Source organism: Cavia porcellus, unplaced genomic scaffold, assembly GCF_034190915.1.
Source record: "Cavia porcellus strain 051 isolate PalLab524CR breed Dunkin Hartley unplaced genomic scaffold, mCavPor4.1 scaffold_8, whole genome shotgun sequence".
NCBI lineage: Eukaryota > Metazoa > Chordata > Mammalia > Rodentia > Caviidae > Cavia > Cavia porcellus.
This window is the reverse complement of record NW_026947491.1, coordinates 61,769,448-61,794,878: the sequence shown is the minus strand read 5'-3', so window position 1 is coordinate 61,794,878 and position 25,431 is coordinate 61,769,448. Positions and strand designations below refer to the sequence as shown.

At 37.5% G+C, this 25,431-nt stretch overlaps 1 long non-coding RNA gene across 1 annotated transcript in view; it reads left to right on the top strand.

Annotated features, from left to right (window-relative positions):
* LOC106028978 (uncharacterized) overlaps nt 1–25,431 on the top strand; it is a 96,941-nt gene that overhangs the window by 53,189 nt on the left and 18,321 nt on the right. The window lies entirely within an intron of this gene.

The following is a 25,431-nucleotide window of genomic DNA, read 5'->3' as shown; positions in this document are numbered from 1 at the left end:
CATTTGATTGAGTTTCATGCAAATTAAGCAGACTTGTGCAGTCTTCTATGAGGACTATCATGCCTGGTCCATAACAATCCTCTAATGCAGTCTGCTTCATGTTCTTTCCTCTGCTGTTGCAGGATGTTGGGTCTCAGGCAACCTTCATAACCACATGATGAATACAGCAGAGTTTCTGCCAGTCTTGATCCTTGAAGGACTCTGTATGGGACAGAGAACCTGTATTCCTTCCCCTACTATTTCTGAAGCCCCATCTCATCCACCTAGAACTGCTTTGCTCTGAGAATGAGAAATCAAATGCTATGGTAATAGAAGGTAATAAACCGTTTAGTTTACAAGCAGGCAGTTAATACAAGAAGGATAAAATTTAAAATAAAAATGGACAGATAAAGATTCTTCCTTCCAAGAAGTTTCTTATGTAGAGTATACTGAGTTTAAAGTTCCTAGCTCTGTACTGGACTTGAAAGAAATGCAAAGCATATGGTTCCCTTTGAACCCAGTTTCTAGAAATGTAGAAATAGAGACATACCGACTGGTTTCCTGTTAAATAACTGATTTTTTAAAACTCTACAACTCCCATGCTCTGCTTATCTATAAACAAAAGCAAGAAAGCACATCAGTAATTCCATTTCTGGAATCCTCTGATAGTCTGTATCCACCAAGAGCTATTTTTCTCTTTATTTCTAATAATTGCTCTCCTAATCTCTCCTTTTGACAACAATTTTATTCTTTGAATTCATGAAATTGTGAACTCATATTTATACAAAAATTAACTGCTTTTACTATGATATTTGGGCCCTAATGAAGCAGATTAGGGAATGAAAACTGGCTGGGCAAGTGGGTGTGGCCTATCAACCAAAGCAATTCAGGATACATGTGCTCAATCCCTACACCTAGAACCAATCAGAAATTACTATGTTCAGTTCTTCTCCAGAAAAACCAAGCAGGTTTTTCATAGGATGGCCTAGATCTGATATCAACCTAAGGAGTAGGGGAATACAAAATATGGCTACCATTAAGCTTTTAGTGACTATATTCCCTTTCACCGAAGTCCATTCTCACCTGGAAGAATGTACTTCTTTTCATGTGTTTCAGTTGGCCTGTGCTTGCTTTGCAGAACATTTCTTTTCGTACCTTTAATAAATGTAAAACTATAGTACCTTTTGTGCTTACTTTGTCCAATTCTTTGTTTAAGACAAAAACCTCAAGAGAATCTCTAGAAGGACTTTGCAGGACCACAGAACATGGTAACACTTAAACATATTGGGTTTAATTTATTTTAACAACTAGCCAACCTTAACTAATACACCTACCCTTAAACATACCATTCCTCAGGACAGAAATTAGGCCTCAAGTGTTCCTCAACTATGTTACTTATGAAAGACCCGAAAGTTTAAAAATACAATTCTAAGGTTAATATATGTGAATGTATTTTTTAAAAAAAGAACAGGGGAGGCTGAAGTTCTAGTAAAAATCTTCTTTCTGTCTCTCCGTCTCATTTCCAGACTCATTCCAAATATATAGCCACTTTTAATGATTTCTACCTTTATTTTCTTTTTACAGCTATATAATTTCCTATACTTACAGTTTTATCAATCTGAGCAATATTTAGTGTTATCCAATTTTAAAAGATGAGGAGTTACCAGAAAGTTTGCTAATCTGTGGTGTTTCTTCAAGTTGCTATAACAAAATGCATAGACTGAGGGGTTTAAACAATAAATACTTATTTCTTAAAGTTCTGGAGACTGGAAAATTCATTTTGTATCTGGAGAGGGCCTGGTTCCTGGATCATGCATGGTTATCTTTTCACTGTGTCCTCAAATGGGGTAGAAAGGGTGAGAGAGCTTTTTGGAATCCCTTGTATAAAGGTACTAATTCATGTGGGTTCCACTTGCAAAGTCCGCACGCCTAGTGGCATCATCTTAAAGGTTAAGATTTCAACATATGAAATTTGATGGGACAATAGAAATAAACCTCCTGCTCACTGCCTTTAGAAAAGTGAGATGAAGTAGGCAGAAGGAATAATAATGGTAGATTATCATACTTCATAATTATATGAAGGAGAAGCACTGTGATGTGAGACTAACAAAATTTATAATCAAATTATATGGTTTGGCTTTACAATTTGTTTGCAATGCTCAAAATTTGTTGTGCTTGCAGGAAATGCATCCACAAGTGTTTTTCTATGGGTTTATCTCTAGAGATACTTACATATATGCATGAGAAGGGCTCAACATTTATTGAGCACTGTGTCTCTCCTAGAAAGTGAAAACACTGCTTTATAATCTGTATTTCCCCAGATAACATATCCCAGGGATGCTAGCTGGGGAGAGGATTAGGGAGGCTTTATAACTTGCCCAAGGTCAGAAAGTAACAGGATTTCTTCTACAAAGTCAGTAATCTTCTCATACCACTACATTGTATGGTGAATGCCAATTATTCTTATATCCACAAAAACTGAATTAAATTTGTGAAATACTTAAGGTCAAACCATTCTTGAGGGTAATTTGTATGGAGTAAAGTCTCTGTCTTGTATATTCCACTACTATACACAGATCTTAGGTCTCCAATTAAGCAATTTCACCAACTCAGCATCTCTGGTTCCAACCCATAGAGGGCGGTGAGAGACACAGAGTGCATTTGCTTCTACACCAAGAAAAGTCTTACTTTGAAACTATGCACATCAAATTGAAAATGTTGTCAGCTAATCAAAATATTCTGAAGCCAACAAATGAATTAAATTGTCATTCTTAAGTAATAGATCAATCAAAAGGAAACTTAAAAAACTACTGGATTTCTTGCAACATAAAGTAATACACATTGCCTATTAATTTAGAAACATCAAGCTATGCAGTTAGAAACTGTGTACAGCCACCAGAAGTCATGCATGAGAAAAATGTGACCCTGTGAGCCTTAGTGCTTCCTACATGGGAAGTACCACATTTTCTTGCTCTCTGCGAAAAGTGCAGATTCATGTTACTGATTTTTATGTTGACTTACATTGCTAAACATATGATATCTAAAATCCACTGAGCGCTCTTTAGTGAAATTCTCCTCCAGATCAAATATGCACCACGGATTTTTTTTTTATATAGGAAAAAAACTAGCTGAAACTTCTAACTACTCAGTAATGGCAATTCCTCTGAGCCTTTGAAAAATATGAATGAATCAAAGAGGGAGTCTGATTTAGTATGGATGTGCTACCACTGGTCAAAAGATAGATGTCAGGTTTTCAAAGTAGGAAAAGGTCACTTTTTACATACTACTTGTTTACATTTTAAGTAAATTTTGATCATTTTCAAGTTCAGATGATTGCTTAGGGCAGGGGCGCAAAAATAGGGAAAATAAGAATTATGTCAAAACATCATTCTGGGGCTGCTTTTGGAGCTTGCTTAGCAATTTCCTAGTAGGGAGATCTTTTTCAAATGGGAAGGGAGAGAAGAGATGGAGAAAGGGGAAGGGAGGAGGAAAAGGGGTTAGAAAAAGGAATTTGGGAAAAAATAGAGATTGAGCTCTTGCAAATGTAAAGGGGACCAAGAAATGGAAAGAGTAGGGAGAAAGTGGAAAGACAGATGGTGAAAAAAGAATTAAGATGTGTTATGTACATCTATCAACTCACTACAATAAGTGTAATCACTGTGCACCACAAGCACACAGTGACAAAGATTAACATAAACAGGCATTAATTTCTAGATGAATAAAATGTCTGATACAAATGGATATAATATTTAAATTAATTGACTGAAAATATCATTTATCACTAAATAATCATAAGACATAGTATCTACTAGGAATATTCTTATTAAATACACAACTCCTCACTTTTCCTATATATATTATTAAATTCTTTCTTGATTGAGAATCTCCACTAACCCTAGGTGTTTGCTTATTTAAGCAGCAATAATGTCATCTTTTAAATATTCAGAATTTATTTGTGGTATTATTTATTTATTTATTGCCTCATTTTGAGGCAGGATCCCGCTATGTAATTCAAGCTCACCTTGAACATATTATCTGGCCTTGAATTCATGGTAGTTCTCTTGCCTCAATCTTCCAGGTGCTGAGATTATAGGTATGTGCCACCATGCCCAGCATGGTATAAGTGTTATTCAAAACAAAAAATTTTTTTGAGACAAAACTCATCAGGAGGCAATATTGTATTGTGAGGTGGTCAACTGACAAGGTTCTGTGTCAGATAAATCTGGTCCTACTTCATCTGTATTCCTGGCTAGCTGTGTGACCATGGGCAAGCAATTTACCCTTTCTGTGTCTTAGCTACATCATCTGAAAAATGGTCACTGAGTAACCATTAAACACCCATTTCAAATATGGTGAGCACTCAGGAAACACTGTGTTTAAAGTGTCTGTTGTGACAGCTATCCCAAAAATAGCAGGATATAGTACAGTAATCATCCTTAATTTCCTATTAATCTGAAGACCTGTATACTTACACTATCATGACTGATCTTATTTGAATCTGGTTCGTTAGATTGCTGTTTTGTACTGATGGATTTTATTCGAATCTGTTATAATTGATAGTATCAAGTCTGAGAGTATAGGTAACTACACTGAAGATGACAAGATTCACTAGGATACCCACTCTGGTTTGATTGTTACCTGCTTTTGAAGTTTTACACTATCTACAATGTTTTGTTTTTATTAATATTGTTATGTACTGCTATATTCAATTATACTATGCCTGATGATATAGACAATTCTATTGAGGATAACAAGAGACACTACAGTAACCATTGTAGATCACCTTGAACTATGGTTTTATATGACTTTTTGTTCCATGTTTTTATAGGAATTTGTTTTGTTTTGTCTTGCTTTGTTTTGTTTTTCCCTCTAATACAGAAAAAATAGAAATACATGTAAAGACTCATGCACCGCATAGAACGTGTAAACAGTTTATGAAAACTGATTATATTATGTATGATGAAATGAACAACTACTTTGAAGAAAAAGAGACACTGTAATACCCAGTGCTGACTCCGTAGCATCATGATGTGAAATCTAGCAATACTATTATTCTTTGTTCAGAGTGATTTTAGCCTGTTTTGTTTTGTTTAATTTCAACATACATGAAGGTAGGGACAGCTCTTTTGAAGAGAATGAGAGACACTATGACAGCCATTGTTGATTTCCCTATTGTCTGGTCTTGAAGACCTAAAACACCTTCCTCATCCTGTTCGCATCAGTTTTATACTATGTTATTTTTGTATGAATTCTGTGTATCTGAAGATATGGACAACTATTGGGAAGAAAACAAAAGACAATATGATGATAGATAGTGAAGATCTGTGGTTGTCTTGCTTTAAAATTTATGTCTCTTATATTGCTTTCTTATGCTCTGTTTTGTTGTGTTTAATTTTACCCTCTTTAAAATAAATAAATAAAGTATCTGTTGTGATTTATATTTAGATATACCTCAAAAGCCTCACATGTTCATAAGGTAGGGTGATTGGTTATGGGAATTTACAGTTGACTTGTTTCTAGGAGGTGAGGTCTGGTTGAAAGAAGCAGGTCACAGAAATTGTGGCTTGGGATTTATCTCCCTTTCTGGCTCCTCACTTGATGCTCTTTGGAGGCTTCTGAAAGGAGAAACTATGGAGGAACTTAGGCAGATACAAGACTTTATTTTCAGAAAATAAATTAAGATTCTCTTGGGTAGAACTACTCTTGCATGTGTAGTTTCTGTCTACATAAGCAATTGAGTCACTCAGAATCAGTATATTGGTACCATTCTTATGACTAACTCACCTGATCTCATGGTAGGAAAAATGCCTTACTGGCCAGTGAAAAGAAAACATCCACCAATCTGCTATCCTGGAACTGGGGACATCCATGAAATCACAAGGTGACTCCAAAGCTGTAAAGGCAAGAGCTCTTTAGGGTTTCTGGTCAACCCCTACTAGTTGGGTAGGGAGTATTGGGGGAATGGAATCAGTATAATGTTGAACCGTGCCAGAAATAGGAGAAACAGATACTTGTCCAGACGTGGGTCCCAAGCACTGAATGAGGACTAGAAAATTTTGAGGAACATGCTCCTCAGAAAGGGGAGAAATTTAATCCAAATTTTGGCCCCAGTTGCCTAAGTTTAAAGTCAGAATTTACATCAGAATGTCATTGACTATATTAATGCATAGAAATAAGGTACAAACAGTTTAGAAATGAACTTACTTATGGCAGTTAAATGGACATAGCTATGCAGAGAAAAGCATATTAGTTTTTTGCTTGTTTGAGATGGATGTCTGTGGGAGACTGCTAAAGAAGAATTGAGGCCTCGTGAATCTCCTCTGTGAGCATAAAGGAGAAAGGCAGCAGGTTGTGCTCCTTTGGCAACACACAGTAATGACAGGTTGCGGGGTCTAGGGAAAAGTCAGTACAGCTGAGATCAGGTTGTTACCAGGGCATGTACTAATGAATAATGGAAGGCAGATGAAGCTCATGTTACTTTTATTGCTTGTACCTGTGTTTGAGTGAATGCAAGCTGGATGAGCCAGATGCTCAGGGCTTCTCTGCCTACTAGCAGCAGGAGCCCTCTGATTTCCCACATGTTAAACCAACTCTATATCTGCTTGTCTTTCATCCTCATTCACCCATGCTGCCTGGGTCAGGGTGACAAGCTAGCAGGACTAGGTTTCTGCAGGTGGCACCTGAGTGGGAAGAAACGAGAGCAGGCTGGTTCCCCACAGGTGTCTTCTGGACAGGGACCTGGGACCAGTATAGACAGTTTGATTCAAGTGACACCCAAACAGTGTCTTACAAACAAGGACTTAGCCCTAGGCAGGCTAGTTCACTACAGATATCTTGCTGTGTTGTCAGGCTAGCCCTAAAACTGCAATATTCTTGCCTTAGTCTACCAAATAGTTACAATTCCAGGCACTTGCCACCATGCTTAGCTAAGCATATTGATTCTTTTTTTATGCATACTAGGACATTTTATTTTTAAATGCCATTTACAATATTTTTTAAAATATTAAACTAATAGGAAAAAATGAAGTCAAGTTTGACACATGAAAATAACATGGAAAGCTGCACAGTAATGCAGAGACTAACTAAAGGAGATGAAATATGGCATGTGGATCAGAGTTTTACCAGAGAAAGATACAATACAAGATACACAAATATGTAATAAATTACAAGATTGGCTTACCACAGTCAGCCACAGAGTTGGATAAGGGAACATACAGAGGGTGTCTGCACACGGGAGGCTGAAGGGTTCAGTCTAAGGCCTGGAGCTCACTGCAGTGTCCTGTGCAAGTCTGTATCAGCAGGCCAATGGGTCTGCCAGGGAAAGTGATGAGTCTATGCCGAAAGCTGAAAGATCCAAGGAAGAAGCTGAAGAGTGTCCACTAGAAGCCAGGAAATGATGTCCAAGCTGCAGGCAAAGCCTGGAGCTCCTCCAAAGATCGCAAGGTTCTTAGTATTACAGACAGCTAAGTTAGGTAGAAATACAGTAGGCAGCCAGGGCTGAAACTTTGAGGGAATCAGTGCAGAACATGGGAATGCATCAAACCTGCCTAGAGGCACATCTGAAGAAGATTAAAGTCACAATGGCTAGATTTACATACCTCCTAGGGAGTAAACAGAAATTTGAGGTTATTCATATTACTCTTAGATTTCCCATTATCCCATTAGATGTGTACCATCATCTCCTATCCACTAAGACTAAAATGAAGACTAAGACCGAGACTAAGACTAAGACTGAGATTAAGACCATTAAAATTAAGAATAAAAATAAGACTAAGACTGTAGATTATTCACCAGTGTTAATGATGTCAACCATATGCCATTGCTACCATTGGATCAATATTTCCTAAGTGACTATACTTGCAACTTATTGGTTAATCATAATTTTGACCAACATTGTATCTGCCTCATGATTTTGCTCCATAAAACTTCCTTTGTGAAGTGAGCTCATTGACAATCCATTGGGACAGGAGCTTTTCCCACTTGCCATTCCTATTCCCTATTTCTTTTTTCCAGTAAATTTTCCTACTGTTAACCTCTGTTGTTCCATAGAATTCATTTTTCAAATTTGGGGAACATGAACTGGGCATATATGACAGCTAGTATTTCCCCTATATCTTTAAGAGCTTTAACTCACTTAGGGCAGTGGCTCTCAAAGCTGACCATGCAGTAAAATCACCTGAGAAACTTTCAAACAGAACAACACATATGCACTCAGAGTGGCTAGACTCCATCTAAAATCTATAAGGATCAGGGCCTAATATGATAGTGTAGAAAAATTATCTCAGGTGATTCTAATGTGCAGCTACAATTGCAAGCTCATCTCAGGGTTAGAGTTCCATCATCTATTTTTCCAATGGCTTTCTTTCTTATCACTTGATTCATGGAATTCTGACCATCTGGTAGCTACTGACCACAGATCACTGTCCTCTCCAGCAAAGTCTGAATTATCTGCAGTTGGGAAACTATCTGTTCTTTACCTCTGGCAGGTCATGTTGTAGATCTCAGCTATCCCTTCTGAGGATGTTGACCACCCTGGTGCTCTCTCTTGGCCAGTGCCTTATTTCTATTCTCCATGTTATATATCTTTACTCAGTCTAAATTTATAATATCCAGTATTCTTGAAATTGAATAAATGAGGTGTTTCATTTTGAGACCGTTTTAATCATATCCTTTTGCTAAAATGAAAAAAAATTTTTGATTTTGTAGAGCTGAGGATGGAATCCAGGGTCTTTCATATACTAGGAAAATCCTCTACTACTAAATACACTTTCATTCCTAAAAGATTATTATTTGATTTGGCATTTGGATGATGTGCTGCAATATCATAAACTAGATCCAAACAATTCTATAGCAATGTCTAACCCTTTTAAAATAACAAAATCTTTGCAGATGTTCTGTCAGTCTTTTCTAAAAGCTTATCTTATGCACATAGTTAGTTAAATGTTTCAAACATTTGTAAATATTTTCCATTTAAGGACAAAGCAGATATACCACAGGCAAGAAGCTCTGAATTCTTGCTATGACATCTAACTTTATTTATTTACTTAATTCATTTATTCAGATATTTATTTTATCCCTTAGATGGCTTCAGGGTGCTCAAACTGAAAGACAAAAGGTGGGGCAAGCAAGATAGGAGAATCCTTTTATGGCCCCCAAATCACATATTTATTGAGTACTGAGAAAAAGAACCCTGAAGTTTCACAATTAGAGCAACTATGTTTATTTTACAAAATACTTCTTCAGCAAAATATCCATCTTCCAATTCTCTAAGTGTTCTACTATAGATACCGGTCTTTGCTGATGATTGCATTTAACCTGACCTTCTTGTAACATTTAAAGAGTTGCCCAAGGAAGGCTGAAGATGTAGATACCAGGTAGAGTGTGTACTTCAAATGTGCAAGGCCATGAGTTAAATTGCTAGCTCCTCCTTATAAAAAAAAGTTATCCAGAAAATACATCTTAATAATTTTTTGTGTATAAAAGTACCTTTGCACCCTTTATTTCCTTCAAGTCCGACACTGTCCTGTGGAGGGTACAGACTTGTAATTCAAGTCTCATGTCCTTTACAGTAACTATTTTCAAAGGACACGGCTGACACCCAGATAGCTTATGTGGCTTACCCAGGATCAGACAGCAAGAATGAGGATTCAATTTTAGGTTACTGGAGTTCACACATCTGGTGTCAGTTTATCATTGGAAAAAAAATATTGTCCCCCTACCCTAATTGAGAACTCACATAATTGTACACATCTTAGTGCAAGCAGCCACAGCACTTGGCTGTTCTTATATTCCTGGTGCAATGGCATACTCAAGAAATTTACCCATGGAAAACTGAGATTCGAGGAACAAGTGGGCTCAGTCAACTCAGACCATTGAAACTAATGGAGGCCCTGATTCCCTTGCTCTTTTTCCTTATATACCCCTATATGAGCTCATAAGGTCATGGAGTTACCATGGATACCACTTTTTTGCAGCTCTATCATTGCTTTGAAAGACCTTCCTACACATCTGGTAAATTTACACACAGAATGTGGGCATAAAGCAATTTGGTTGCCTTGAGATAAACCCATTTTCCCCCCTTTTCATAGTTTTTATGGTCAATTCAGGGAGAGGAAGGAGGCCTTTGGGGATTTGGCCAAAGTTCACTCACTGTTTAAAGTCTAACTACTAGCTAAGCATCTAAACCATAATCTATAGGCCATAAAACAAGTGAAGTTTTCAAGACTAGGGTTTGGGGAGTTTCAAAGAGAAAATGGCAAAAAAAAAAAAAAGCAAATATGGGGGTTACAAATGCCCTCACACTGGAAGTCAGAAACCAAGGCTTCCATTTTGAATTTCACATGAACTGGTTATGGTAGATGAGTTACTTAAACTTTATGAGTTTCAGTTTTCTCAATTGTAAAATAAAGAGGTCAGGATTGAATGACTCTGCAAGACACTAAGAGCTCTAAAATTACAGCATTTCTGTAATTCTATAATTGAATTCTAATGAGGATTTTTAATAAAATTGAGTTGACTGAGGATTTTATTCAAAGCTGTATTCTGCCTCCAAACAAAGTGAAACAACAAGAGAAAGAAACTCTCAACCTGCTAGATGTTTGAAATATCAAATTTGTATCTTTAAAATTGAATAATGAATTCTGGGAACAATGGAGGTCAAGAGTTGGAAGATTTATTGAAAAAAGAAAAATTCTGTCTCAGTGAGATAGAAAGGGGCCTGGAAAGTGGGTTGCCCACCAACCTCACTTGTCATTTTATTGAGCAAAGCCAGGAGGCAAGGCAGGCTCAAAGTGGAACAAAGTGATAGTCAATTAATAAGATTACATGAATAGTCACTTAGGTGATATTGATCCAATAGGAAATTTCAAGGGGGGTGTGAGATAGGACAAAACTATAAGGAACCACTAAGATTAGAACAAGAATAGTTTCTTTGGTAACACTGATTAAATGAGGATCAATTAGTAAACAAGTTACATGGCAAGTGCACATGGGATAGACAAGGACTTCCCTGGAAAAGATGGATTAAGGAGGTTTGGTCCTCCACCCAAGGTGATTGGTGGCTATTTAGATGTCAACCACTGCTGCTCATCCCTAGAGGAATATATGGATGTAGTCAGTCTTTTCTCAGAGCTTGGCCTTCAGTGAATGCACCTCCAGCACAGTAGTCTTCTTCACTGACCTTTCCAGGGCCCAGCCCTGTCTGACTGCCTATGATACTTTTAAATAATTTTGCTATTTACAGAAAAGAAGCATAGATATTCCTGGTACTCATCAAATAAAATCAGTGTTTTGAGTATAATGTTGAATGAATGAACCCATGAACATAAATGTGATGTCCATTATGAAATTAGCAATATACTAACTGGTAGATAGAGATAGAGTTTGCAATACTACTTTTGTGTCAGGGACTTTAACATATGTTTGTAAGATTATTAGGTTAGAAATTCTTGCATGATGACATGTGAGGTATAGACTACAGGTACCACTGCCAGTCAAAGAGGGATGCCAACAATTAAGTCATCCCCTGTAGGAAGCAAGATTTGAGTTTAGTTAAAAACCAAATATGAACCAGATTTGTGCTGCACATCCATAATCCCAGTACTGTAAACAGCTAAATTAGTTATAAGTATTACAGTGCTGAGCCCTCAACACAGAAGACAATGGTGACTTGAGGTGCCTTCACTGAAGGCCAGGCTTCAAGAAAAAGAAGAATGATTACACCCATATACTTCCCCTAAGGATGAGTAGCAGATTGATATTCTAAATAGGTATCAATCACCTAAGATGGAGAACCAAAACCTCCCTGGCCCATTCCTTCCCAGAATATCCTTGCTTATTCCTTGCACAATTGCTACCTGACTTTTTTCCTCATTTGACCCCCATTTAATTAATGTTACTTAAGCAACTACGCCTGTTTTAATCTTATTGCTTCACCATAGTTTTGTCCTACCTCACACCTACCTTGTGACTTCCTATTGAATCACTATTAGCAAATCAACTGTATGGGTAATCTCATTAGTTGACTATTGTTTTGTCCCACCTTGAACCCACCTCACCTCATAGCTTTTCTCAATAAAACACCATTGAGAAATGGGGTTAGTGGGCTACCCACTTGCCAGGCTCCCTTCTGTCTTTTCTTTTTTTTCACATAAACTATCTTTCTCTCAATAAATAAATTCTTCCTACTCTTGACTTCCATTTTTCCTAGAATTCATTCCTCGGTTTCAAGGAATACAGATTTAGCATTTTGGACATCTAGCAGGCTGGGATTTACAATATTTCCCTTAAATTATTTGGAGGTCCATATGCAACCCCTATATCAAATATGTTCTGTATCACCAGCATTCTTGGAGGCTGAGGTAGGGGAATCATGAGTGAAAGGTTTCTGCCCTAGTATAAATTACTGCACATTATGGTAGTGGTCTAGCATGGCAGAATGCCAAAGCAAAAATAAGACTTACTCTGAGGACCACTTCCTCCTCCTTCCTCTTCAGCCCTGATTACAACTTCCTCTTTCTTTTTCCATGCACATGAAGAAAATTCTAATCTGGTCAGAGATTATAAAATCTCCCTCCATGTTTGTCTCTGGCAGAGAAGAAATGCCCAACCCCGTGAATGGTACACTCCTCTCCACATCCTCAATAAAGGCCGATTTTTCTTTCCTGTTGCTTCTCTATGCCCCAGAAAACCCTAACAATGAGTTTAAGTCCAGCCTGGGCAATTTAGTGAAAGCTTGTCTCAAAACTAAGGCCTAGGGATATTGTGCCCTTGAGTGATGGGGCACAATTATAATATAAGATCACATTTATAAGAGAAAACTCACAGGTATTTCTTAGAGAGCAATTAGAAGACTCTGACCAAGTTTCTGTTGCTGAATTCAGTTGACCTTGACAGTGTTTCAAGTCCAGCTGCATACCTCTGATAAGCACTGAGTCAGAGTAACTGGCTATACCTTAAGACACCCTGGGCTATTCAAGGACACCTTTAATTATGCTCATCCTGTAAGGGCCCCCTCCTCTTGTTCCTGTATCATTTCTATATTATGATAATTAACTCCTTTGTTTCAACAAATCTGTTCAAGACTAGCCTTCTTGTCAATATATGACTCAATGCATGTAACCAATTATGTAACATTTTGTGACTTGCTTTGGATCTCCCACTTCTAAATTCTATATAAACTAAGATCTCTGTAAACTCAGTGCTGTTGCCTCTGGGAATTATCCCACAACAGTCTGCCCCATTATATCCTCAGTGTCTCGAAGAGTCTTCCTTTCAGTTTGAGTTGTGAATTTTCTTACAACAATAGCTCAGCATGAAGTCCCTGGACTAGAAAAAACCAAAACATCCTCTTTATTTCCCCCCACCCCACTGTCCCCCACCCTCAGGCAGAGAATTGGATAGACAGAGGTGAAAGAGGAAAACGTTCCAAGCCAGGAAAAAAGTCCAGGCAAGGAGAGGCAAGAAGCATTTGAATGACAGTGATGAGCCAGACAGGTGTAGTTGCATAGAGACTCATGTTAATAGAAGAAGGCAAAATAAATGGAACATTTGCAGAAGGCATCATCCAACAGCATGGAAGGATTGATGGGATCAGAGGAGAGTTTCAGAAACTTCTTTTCTTGAGTGCTTGCTGTGTGTCAGGCTCTGTGATGCAATTTTATAGAGATGATCTTGAGTCATTGTAACAGTCTTATAAAGTATGCTTCATTATTCCTTCCCCCATTTATAGACAATAACAACCAAACTCAAAGAAATTAAGAAACTGTCCAAGGCCATCCAGCTAGTAGGGGGTTAAGTAAAAATTACAGCCTAGCAGTGGGGATGTAATTCAATGGTACAGCACTGCACCAGGCCTTGGGTTTGATATCCAGCAATACACACACACACACACACACACACACACACAAATTCTAATCCAGTTTGATATGATGCCAAGGCAAACCCTTATTCACTAAAGGATCGAATGATTTCCTCTACTTTCCCTTCATTAATTTTTCCCCTCTTCTTTCTTTCTTTTCTTATTTATTCTTTTTTTTTTCCTGCAGTGCTGGGGTTTAAGCCCAGGACCTCATACATGCCAAATAAATGTTTTGCCACTAAGCTATATTCCTGACTCTCTTATTTCTTATGGGGTACTTTAGCTGGATCTAGGAACTAAATTAATAATTAATAGTAATAACTAAGCTAAAAGCATAAAAGTTCACCAGGCATGGTGGCATTTGCACGTAATCCCAGCCCTTAGGAGGCTGAAGCAGAATAATCACTGCAAGTTCAAGGCCAGCCAGGGCTCCACAGTGAGTTCAAGGTAAGCCTGAATTATATAGCAAGACCCTGTCTCAGAAAAAAAATTTTTTTCTTTTCTCTTTGAAATAAATAGGTTTTTTTTTTTTAAAAAAAGGCAAGTAAAAAACTAGGTAAATATTTCACTCTAAAAAAAGAAAAAGTATAAAGGTTTTAGTAAATTTATATGTATGTGGGAATCCACACATGAGAGTGAAGTCTGAAGAAATGACTAAAGCATGGTGCTTTTGCACATTTTAGACCAAGAGCAATATATTTGTAAATGATTGACAGTGGATCTTTAGACCATGATAGTAAATCTAGGGATGTTACTAAGATATATATATATATATATATATATATATATATATATATATATATCTGTAGAAGCTCAGGAAAATAAGAGTTATATTAGTTTATTTGTTGGGCTTCACTATAGCCCCAACTACCAGACTCTAGAGATCAAGATTATTTTTCCAGCCTCACTAAGTGAAAGACATTCCTCTCAAAGGACTCTTTATGGTTTGTTGCCCATAAGAAAAGATAGACCAAATAAATGGTCCATTTTGAAGTTACAGCTCTTCAAATGATTTCAGCTTGGAATAATCAGTATACCAATTTGGCATATTTTGAGATGGTGCATCCTTTGCTCCTCACCTCCATCTCACACTGCTTCTGGCCCAGAACAATGAAGCTGCTGTCAGTGTCACTCCCCTAACTCCATAAAATGAGGTCATTTGGTAGATTTTGCCACCATAGCAGCCAGTTACTAAGCAATTGATTACATTGCCTCTCAGTAACACGATTTAGTTGCTGTGAATATCTAAATAATTCAGGCAGCTACTTTGTGGTTGGTCTGGAGTATAGGTTCCTTCCAAAAGTGGCAGGCGATGTGATCAGGGGTATAAATGCAATCAGGCTGGTAGCTAGTCTCGTTATAGACTCTCAGACACAAATCTGCAGGGCTGCTGTTCATATCCACTGGAAAAGTGGACAGCCCTTTATTTACATCTCATGTGGAAAACCCATTCAGTGTTTCAGGCATTTCAGTAACACCTGCATATTCTCAGCTTTTGAACTTAAAAACAGAATTCTAATTCAGACATTGAAATTATTTATACAAACTTCTCAGCAAGTGGACAGATCAAGGGAAAACTGGAAGTAGATATAACTTATGATGTCCATGTTTCTTTAATTAGTTTCATGAAGAAATCAGAAGAGGTGTGTGTGTGTGTGTGTGTGTTCAAAGGAGGATGTATAGATCCTACTTTGGTATAAGAATTTATTTTCTAGCATATTAAGACAAAGCACTATATAAACCTTTTTCCAGGTGAACTCATTCTTCTTCCTTAAAAATCACTGCTCCCAACACTACTGATGTAGTTAAAGCCAGATGCAAACAGTTGGATTTTGTCACTGCTGCACATGCAGCTAGTTTCTTTATTAAGACCTTACAGGGTGTTAATTGCAGCTGTGAATTAATCATTATTCCAACTGAACCACAGTCTTATTTTCCCCTTCAAGCTCTTCATTATTAAGTTTGCTTGAATTTGTCAGTGTGAGAACACTTTCAATGCAAATTATCATGCAGCAATACACTACTATACATGAACAACTGTTTTTATTATGTACTCTTTCATGTGGAGTTTTAAATGTGCAGAAGTCATAATTAATCACTTACTTTAAAATTTTATTTTTGTTTCTTTATTATAGTTTATTTTCACGAGTTCAGGGTTTTGTCTGACTCTTCTTTTCCTTTTGTATCCTAAACTAAAATGAAAGCCAAAATGGTTCCATTCTATTCTAAAGTCACCTGCTTTAGAAAAGAATATCCATAAGTATTTGATATGAGTGCCCTTAAAAGTAGGTAATAGCTTTCCTGTATCTTGTTGTATATTAACAAAACTCCTGTACTATGCTCACCATGATACAAATAATTCAGCAAAACCAGTCATTATCCTAATATGATGAAAATGTATAATTCCCCTGTTTCCCAGAAATAAGAGATTTTTAATGAAAGTGTCATGTTCATTATATCTAGCCAAACATTGCTCTTGAAACTTGGGAGCCAGGGATTCAGCAGGGGTCTAACCAGGACAGGACAGGCAGGTTGAATACTTGGTATAGAGCCCCTCACTTGGTGAGTCTGCTGTGGGGAGTGCTAGCCTCCAGCTGATAGTGCAGGTTTCTCTAATTGGTATGCTTGGGCACTTAATGGGATCTAGCATGGTCCTGAGGTTGGAAAAAAGAATCAAAATACAGAGATTGGAACTCTGATAGTGAGCAGATGCTGCTTTTTCAAAGACATGGAATCCAAAATGTGTGATACTTGAAAACCTAGGCAAAAGGTTAGCATTTAACTGATTATCAATAAACTACTAACTTGGGATTAGAAAAGCAGGGTTTATTTGGGAAGGACTGTCAAGGCCACAATATAGACCAGGAAAGAATAAAAGACCAGCAGGATATTTTAGAACTTCTGCTCATCACATTCATAGAATTCTGTATTCACATTGTATTTATCCCAGGTAAGATACTGATTTGCTGTCTTGCTTATAACCTCCTCAGTGGACACTGAACACATTCTGTTGAGTCTTGTCAGCCCAGAACTCAACTCTGAGTTATGTGTGGTCATAACTTTAGCCCAGACTCTTAGTTTCTGTTATCCAGACCAATAAAATAGCCTCCTAACAAATCTACCCAGTTGTATTCCTCCACTATCCAATATACTGTTCCCATGGTACCCAGTGGATTTTTGAAGAGGCCTCAACATGCCTCTGATCTTCAGTTTTTCCCATTCCTCTTAGATGGAACATAAATACTAAAAGGATCTCCTGAGATAGCTACTCAGTTTTCTTTTGGCTCTTTATGCCACACTCTTTTCCACCTCCTTACGAACTCCTCTTTATCTCGTCTTTCCCTTCTGCTTAATCCTCTGTTTCCTGGAAAATACTCCCTTGAGACTCTAGTCTCCTTGCCATTATTCCAATAGCACTATGCTTTTCCATAGCATTTCCCCAGTTTGTCATTTATTTATTATTATTATTCATATGTCTACTTCTCTGTAAATTCCATGAGTACATTATATTAATTTGCTCAGTGTTGAGAGCATAACAGGCGCTATGACTATTGAATTAACACATGAACACCACGGGTACTACATTCAGTGATGACAGCTGGAGCCAGGGAAGGACTGGAGAGGAGAAAGGCCAGTGGTCATGAACCAGCAAACAGGCCAATTATTAGGTGGATAAATTTAGAGTGCCTTGACAGCAAATCATCAAGAGGAGGTCAGGAAGGATGTGAGCCCCTCCTACCTCAACTGCATCTCAAAGCACTCCAGGACATAGTAGAGATAAAATCCCTCCTTTCCATAAATCACACAGCTCTGGTCAATGGGACATCCAAGATTAAAACTGGCTTTAAGATTAGATATCTCCTATCACACCAAAGAGTTGTTTTTCTTTGGTATGAGAACAGTCAGGTAGGAGATCAGTAATTACCAGAACTTCTGTTCTTGCTGTCTGGCTCTAAGCAGCAGCACCACCTGTATTATTTATTCTTCCATTGTGTTCGGCTTGGAGACTGAATTATTATAGTTGTTACCTAGAGGATTGTGCAGAACATTTGTATTCTGTGCTTTGCAGTTAGTGATTGGGGGCTTAGTCATGGAAAGAATACTGATAATGACACTCTTGGGAAACAAACAAATAGAGGCTTAGTCACACAGCAGAGACACATGTGGCAAAGTGACAGGGCAGGCTGCAAGCAAACCAGGTTATAGCTGTGCCCATCTCAAGAAAGGGTCTGGAGCATGCTGAGGGAGAAGTGCCAGGGATGACTGACCAACTGCATGACATCATGCATGCAGGCAAAAACAATGTCAACCATGGTCACATCAGGCTGGGAGCTGGAGCAGAAGAAAGACACACTCCATTTTGCTATTTGCTTCACAGTGAAAGCTTTTTTGTGAGACAGGGCATATACAATATATGGAGGAATGCTTTCTATGTGCACTATGTGCTGCTAAAACACTTGAAAGGTTGGGTAACTTAAATCACTTATCTGCTCTTTGTATAGCTATTTCTATTGATTAAAAAATTACTCTTGGTAGCCTTTGTAATTTCATTTATATACATTCCAATTTAATTTTTTTCAAAGACAGAATTGACATCTAAAGAAGAAACAATTTCTTTGTGGATGAAATGCCTCTTGAGCCAATAAAAAATGTAAAATCTTGTCTCCACTTCAGCTTCATAACATTAAAAAAATATAGAATATACAATGAAGTTTTCAAAAAATTATACTTATCACATTAGAAGCTTTTTTAGAATTTTTATCTCTGTTTATGCAAAAATGAATTTTACATTGCTTTTTTCTTTTCAAACAAATTTTAAGAACATTATTTTAAATATTTTTGCTAATTTCTTCGTTTGCGAAGTTTTTACTATTTTACTGTTTTTACTACAACTTAAAACCACTGCTTAAATGAAACAAATAGCCATATAAAGATAGAGAAAAACTGTATTTTACTGTACAGGCTGTGGAATGTTCTTCATGTGCCTTTGGCATTCTTTAGTGGGTTCTGTCTTTGCATCTAGACAGGGATTATCTGCAGTGATATGTGAATGTATTTAGAATCATCTTTTGGAATACCAAATCAGTGATTATTAAGTACTAAATCAATCATGATTTGAGTCACTTTAGAAATTAGTTACATTCCATGCTTATTCCTCCATTATATATATTTTTGAAAATTATTATAAGATATTCTTTAAATAAGGCATTTACTTATTATTAATCTCAAGCTATCTTTCCCAAAGTTGTATGCATTTTATTTTTTAACACAAGGTTTTTTTCATGTTGCCCAGGCTGGTCTAATCTTTAAATATTTTATTACTGGTTTATTGTTTTTTGTTATTTGTGGGGCTGGAAATTGAACCCAGGGCCAAGGACACATGGCAGGTAAGCACTTTATCAGTGAGTCACATGCTCAGCCCTATTGTAGCTATTTATCAATGAGTCACATGCTCAGCCCTATTGTAGCTAGCTACAATAAAAAGACAAAATTACAACAAATGTAAAGATCTAAAGATGTAAAGACAGATATTTACTGAGTACCTACTTTGCACCAGGCACTCTACTTAGAGCTCATTGTAATGTACAAAATCATCTAGCTCACTGAGCAGGCAGACATTAATAGAAAGTCACATAAACACATTCATAAATAATTAGTGACTGAAAGAACATCAGAGGATGCTTTCAAAGTGTCTCAGGGTGCCACGATCTGGCTTGGTTTTAGGTGATGCATGGTTTGTGGACCCAGCTACTGGGGAGGATGTGGTGGTGTGTGGATCACTTGAACAAATGAGTTTGAGGCTAGCCTAGTGAGACCCTGTCTCAAAAAGAAAGGTTTATGGGGAGGAAAATCAATAATTTCCAGATGATCTTGCTATGCGTATAGTTTAATCTAGCTCTTTTCAACCCTGAATTCACATGGAAAGTCTTGAGAGCTTTAAAAAATGCCCGTGCTTGCCCAGAGATTCAGATTGGTCTGGATATTAACAATTTCTCCACTGCTCTTTAGGTGAGTCTAAGTTGCAGCCAGACTTAAGAGCTCTTAGGTTTAATCGAGTTTTATATTAAACCTGTACTTTCACCTGCGGTTTAAATATATAGCATCTCTTATTGGAATATATCTATCTAAAAGTTCCAAATAACACAGGAAAAAGTACTTTTTTATCCACTGAGAATGTCAATATGATATAGGGCATATGATATAGGGATTATATAGAACCTCAAATAATTCAAATAATATAAGGGAAATATAACTTCAAACCTCCTAGATGTCTAATATGCCAAGTTTGTGTTCTCTAAAATTGATGATTGAATTCTAGCAACAATGAGGTTGAGAGTAGGAAATATTTATTGAGAGAAAGAAAGCCTCTGTCTAAGAGGGACAAAGTGGGTCCCTGTAACATATATGGGCAGCAAAGACCATGTGGCAATCTCGCATCTCGGTGGGCAAAGTTCTTTAAAGTGTCCATTGTAAATTTTTGGCAGTCTCCAGCTGTCTCAAGGTTCTCTGAAATTCCTTGTCCTCTCTTATCTCCTTTCCTGTGTTTGCAGATGGCAGCCTTGAGTGCTGAGGTAAGTTTCCTGGGTAGAAGCTAGGAGTGTCAGCCAAGCTAAAGACTCACGGTCCTGAGTGGGTGGCGCAGGGAACCTGCTTCTCTAGGAAGTTTTACAGAGTAAAACCACAAGGTGATGCAGGTATAAGATGCAACAAAACAGTCAACTGATTAGATTATAAGTATAGTTGCTTAGATAATATTGACCCAATGGGAAATCACATGGTGAGTATTAACTGGCTCAAAATTATGGTCAACCAGTGAGATTATGAGTATAGTCACTTAGATAATAGTGATTAAATGGGGACCAAATGGGGATACCAGTCATGTGACAAGAATACATGGAATGAACAAGAATTTTCAGGGAAGAAATGGGCTAGGGAAGTTCTGGTCCTCCATCTGAGGTGACTGATGCCTATTTAGAATATCAGGCACTGCTGTTAGTTCCCGTGGAATGTATGTGGGTTTAGTCATTTCTCTTTGTCTTGAAGCCTGACCTTCCTTCAATAAGTGCTTCTCCAGCCACAGCTGTAATATGTTTTTATCTTCTGCATTGGCTCTCTGGGGTCCTGGACTGTCTGATTGCCTATAATATTTCTAAATAACTGTGTGACTACCTATTATGTTTCTAAACAATTTAGCTATCTACAATAAAAAGACAAAATTACAACAAATGTAAATATCTAAACCAGGTGTGGAGACACGTGACTAATCCCAGTGCTCTGTGGGCCTGAGGCAGGGAAAATCTCAAATTCAAGCCAAACCTGGGTGATTTACTGATTTAGAAAGATTCTGTCTCAAAATTCAAAATGAAACAAGACAAAAAAATGCTTGTGGAGATAACTCAGTAGGAAGGCCCTGGATTTCATCTCTAGTACTTCAGGAAAAGAAAAAATGTGGTTTTTTTCAGTTCTAGTATCAGGCATCATCTCATCTAGAAAACAGAGGGGATATTCCCTGAGCCAAGCTGACAGAGTCGGATTTATAGGCAGAAAGGTAGGACGTCACAAGATGCAGGGAGAAAAAGTGGATTGGTCATTTTATTATAGACAGCTAAGTTAGTTAAAATATTATAAGCAGTCAGACTATTAAAGACAGCTAAATTAGGTAGAAATACAGTTGGCAGTTAGACAGGGCTGGGCTCTCGAGGGAGTCAGTGCAAAAGATGACAGTCAACAAGGACTGTGACTGAAGGTACATTTTAAGATTAAGGTCACAAGTGCTAGTTTTACATACTTCCTTCAGGAATGAACTGAGGTTTGGGATTATTGCTGTCACCTTTTGGATATTTTTTCATTATCTCTTTAGGGAAGGGCAATCCTCTCCCACCTATGAGTAAGATTGAAAGACTAAGACTAAAACCAAGGCTACTAAAACTAAACACAAGACTAAGACTACAGATTATCAACCAAGGTTAGTGATGTGACCCATGTACTATTATAGGCAGCTAAATTAGATAGAATATTGTAGGCTATCAAGACTAGGCCCTCAAAGGACCCAGTGCAGAAGACCAGATAGATACCCTGCAAGCACCTCCTGTTGTGGGCCAGATCTCAAGAAATAAGACAATACAAATGCAGCCACATCTTAAGGATAAATATCAGCGATTGATATTCTAAGTAGATATTCATTGCTTTGAAAAGCCAAAAGAATTCACTAATCCAACCCTCTATAGGCAAAGGCCCTGTTCCCACTTGCTGTGTGACTCTTTTCTCTATTGGATCCTGATGTAATCAGTTTTACCTGAGCAATTATACTCGTAATCTTATTGGTTGACCATAATTCTATCTCACCTCATGCCTACTTGAGAGTTCCCATTTTTCGCCATCTTGGACCCACTTCACCTTGTAGTTTTGCTCTATAAACTTCCCTAGAAAAGACAGAGCCTTTGGCAGCCCACACAGAATCATTTCTGTCTCTATCTCAACAGAAGCTTTCTTTCTCTCAATAAATGTATTCTGCTTTTAACCTTCATTGTTCCTAAGATTCATTCTTTGATTTTAAAGAACACTAGCTCAACTGGACATTTAGTACGTTGGGTGTTTCCCCTGTATCTGTACCCTTGCTACTGTTAGATCAATATTATGTAAGTGGCTAAACTTACAGTCTTTTCAGTAAATCACAATTCTGACCCATGTTATACTCATCTCATGATTTTGCTCTATAAAACTTCCTTTGACAGGTGAGCTCTTTGGCAACCCATTTGAGACTCCTCCTGTCTCAGGAGTTATTCTGGTCCCCATTCCCTCATATTTATTTTCCATTCCTTTTCTCCAGTAAATTTTCCTACACTTAATCATCAGTGTTCCTTAGAATTCATTCTTCAGAGAACATGAACCCAGGGTATATTAAGACAGGGCTAGCCCCTCAAAGGAGCCAGTGCAAATGATGAGAATACATTGCAATTGTGGGTAGAGGCACATTCATTGGTGGACACACCTCAAGACAAAGACAAAATGGCTATAGTGGATCCTTGAGATACAACTGGCCTCCCATATGAACATAATCTTATCATAAATTTATAACCAAAGTCTAGGGTTCTGACCTGAATGCTGGCTATTTGTACAGTTGTAAACAAAGACTCTTACTGCCAGAAAAGCAAATGTAAATATGCATAAGTATGAGTCTGAGCTGAAATATGAGTGTTAGTGGACATGATTTTAGTCAATGCTTTACATAATTGCTATGATTACTGCTATCAAAATGACCCCAAACAACTCTAAAAGAAGCTAAGCAAGAATGAGAAGGCAAAGAAAGCGATCACAATTGAACAGAAGGAGGAAATGGTAGAGAAATATGAGACTGTCATTTGTGTAACTGATCTCACTAATATTTACAGCATGTCAAAATCCACCATCTTAACAATTTTACAGAGAAAAGATTTGTGCAAGAAAGTTAATATTGTTAAAAGTGTTACTCAAATTAGTAAATTGTGATCAACAGTGTTATATGAGATAGAAAGGCTATTATTAGCATGGATAAATGAAAGGTAGATGGTATGCTATAGTCTTTCTGAGTCTTTAATTTGTGAAAAAGCTAGAGCTATCAATGCAGATCTCATAAATGATAATGCATCAACCAGTGATAATGGTGAAACATTTAATGCCAGTAAATTAAGAACTTTAAATTGAGAACTAGGGCTCATAGCCTAACAATGTATGGTGAAGCAGTCAGTGCTGATAAAAAGGCCGTTGAAAATTATATACACCACTCGAGACAGTGACATAGAGAAATGGCTTTGCTCTCGTCAGGTTTTTAACTGTGACAAAACTGATCTTTTCTAGAGGAAAATGCCAGGAGAATACACACCCAGGAAGAGAAGGAAGTGACAGATCACAAGCTTGTGAGGAAGGCTAAGCTTCCTGCTATGTGCCAATGCAAGTGGTGATCTCAAGATAAAGCCTCTCTTGGTTTATCACTCTGAAAACACAGAGTCAAATTTCTAGGGATCATGCAGAGGTCTAACACAAAAGCCTGGGTAGAGCGTGTAATTTTACTTGAGTGGACAAGGAAGTCTCTCTGTCTTATTGTTAGAGAAATATCTGAGAGTTTACTACTCAAAGCTCTTTTCATCATGAACAGTGCTCCTGCCCACCCAAAGGATTTGGAAGAAAAATTGGCTAAAGAGCGACTTCAGCAACTTGTGGTTGAGCAACAGCTGGAGAGAAAGGTGAGAATCAACAATCAGTGCAGTGAAATTCTTCTTCTGACATCAAGGAAATCCTGAAAAATGGACAAAACTACAAACATTTACAGAGAAGACTCACCCACACAGAGACAGTCAATTGTTGCATTCAGTCACTTAACCACTGTGTCACATCATACTGCATAGTAGTGTTAAAGAAAAAACAGAAACAGAAAACCTTAGAGCAGTTATTAGTTCTGAAAATGCTGAGAGCTACTGAGCCAGAAGCAGGTCTTAGTAGGCTGCAGCCTCTCTCAAGGACAGAAAGGACATCGGAGAGCCAGCTTGTTGATGTTCTCATGGAAGGGGACCCTCCTTTCAAACAATAACCACCTTCCATTTCATTCTACCTTCCTAAAAGCCTAAAATATCTACTTTAAAAGTATGAAATTGTTTTTTCTGGTGAACTAGATACATTTAAAAACATTTTGGTGAACACAATAGGAAAATTATTGGTGCTTCAGGTAAATAATGCACATTACATAACTCTTTGATTATTAAATGGTTAGTTAAGAGGTGCTTTGGGAGGTCTGGAGCACATTATTGCTATTTCCAGTTTTTTTGTAGGAAAATGTCTTGACTTACAGCCAACTTGAGCTACAACCAGCTTTCACAAATGAATTGAGTTTGTAAGCCAAAGTTCCACCATACATCTACATACTTCCACTAGGGATAAATACTAATGACTGGTATTCTAAGTAGGCATCAATCACCTGGGTGGCTGTCCAGGAAGAGTCCCTGACTGATTCCCTCCAGAAAAAGCCTTGTTCTTTCCGTACATACTTGCTACATGACTTACTTCCCCACTGGGTCAATATTATCCAAGCATCTATACTTGTAAGACTTACTAGTTGACCATAGTTTTGTTCCATCTTATATCCACCTTGTGATTTTGTATCCACCATGTGGTTAAAACCTCCTATGAGAAACAGGGTCCTCTGCCCCCCACTCAGGATCTCCTTTCTGTCTCTCTTAGACAGAAGCTTTCTTTTCCCTAATAAATATTTCCTGCTGTTAACCTCTGTTATTCCTTAGAATTCATTCTTCAGTTTTGGAGGACATGAACTTGGCATATTGGACACCTAGCAAGTTGGGAATTATAATATTTCCCTTATATTATTTAGATTATTTAGAGGTCCTAAATTACGTATATATTAATTTCAAGATTTCCTTCCTTACAGTTTTAAAAGGGGAAATTTTCTTTTGCCAGTTCAGATGAAGTAGTAGGCCCATTCTGATTGGCCTCTGTGGCTCTCCAAAGTAATTTTTTTTTTTTTTAGAAAACTGTGTCCTTTTAAAGTTTAATTTGATTGGTAATTTACACTGATTGGTTCCATTCTGATCTACTCTGCTGGG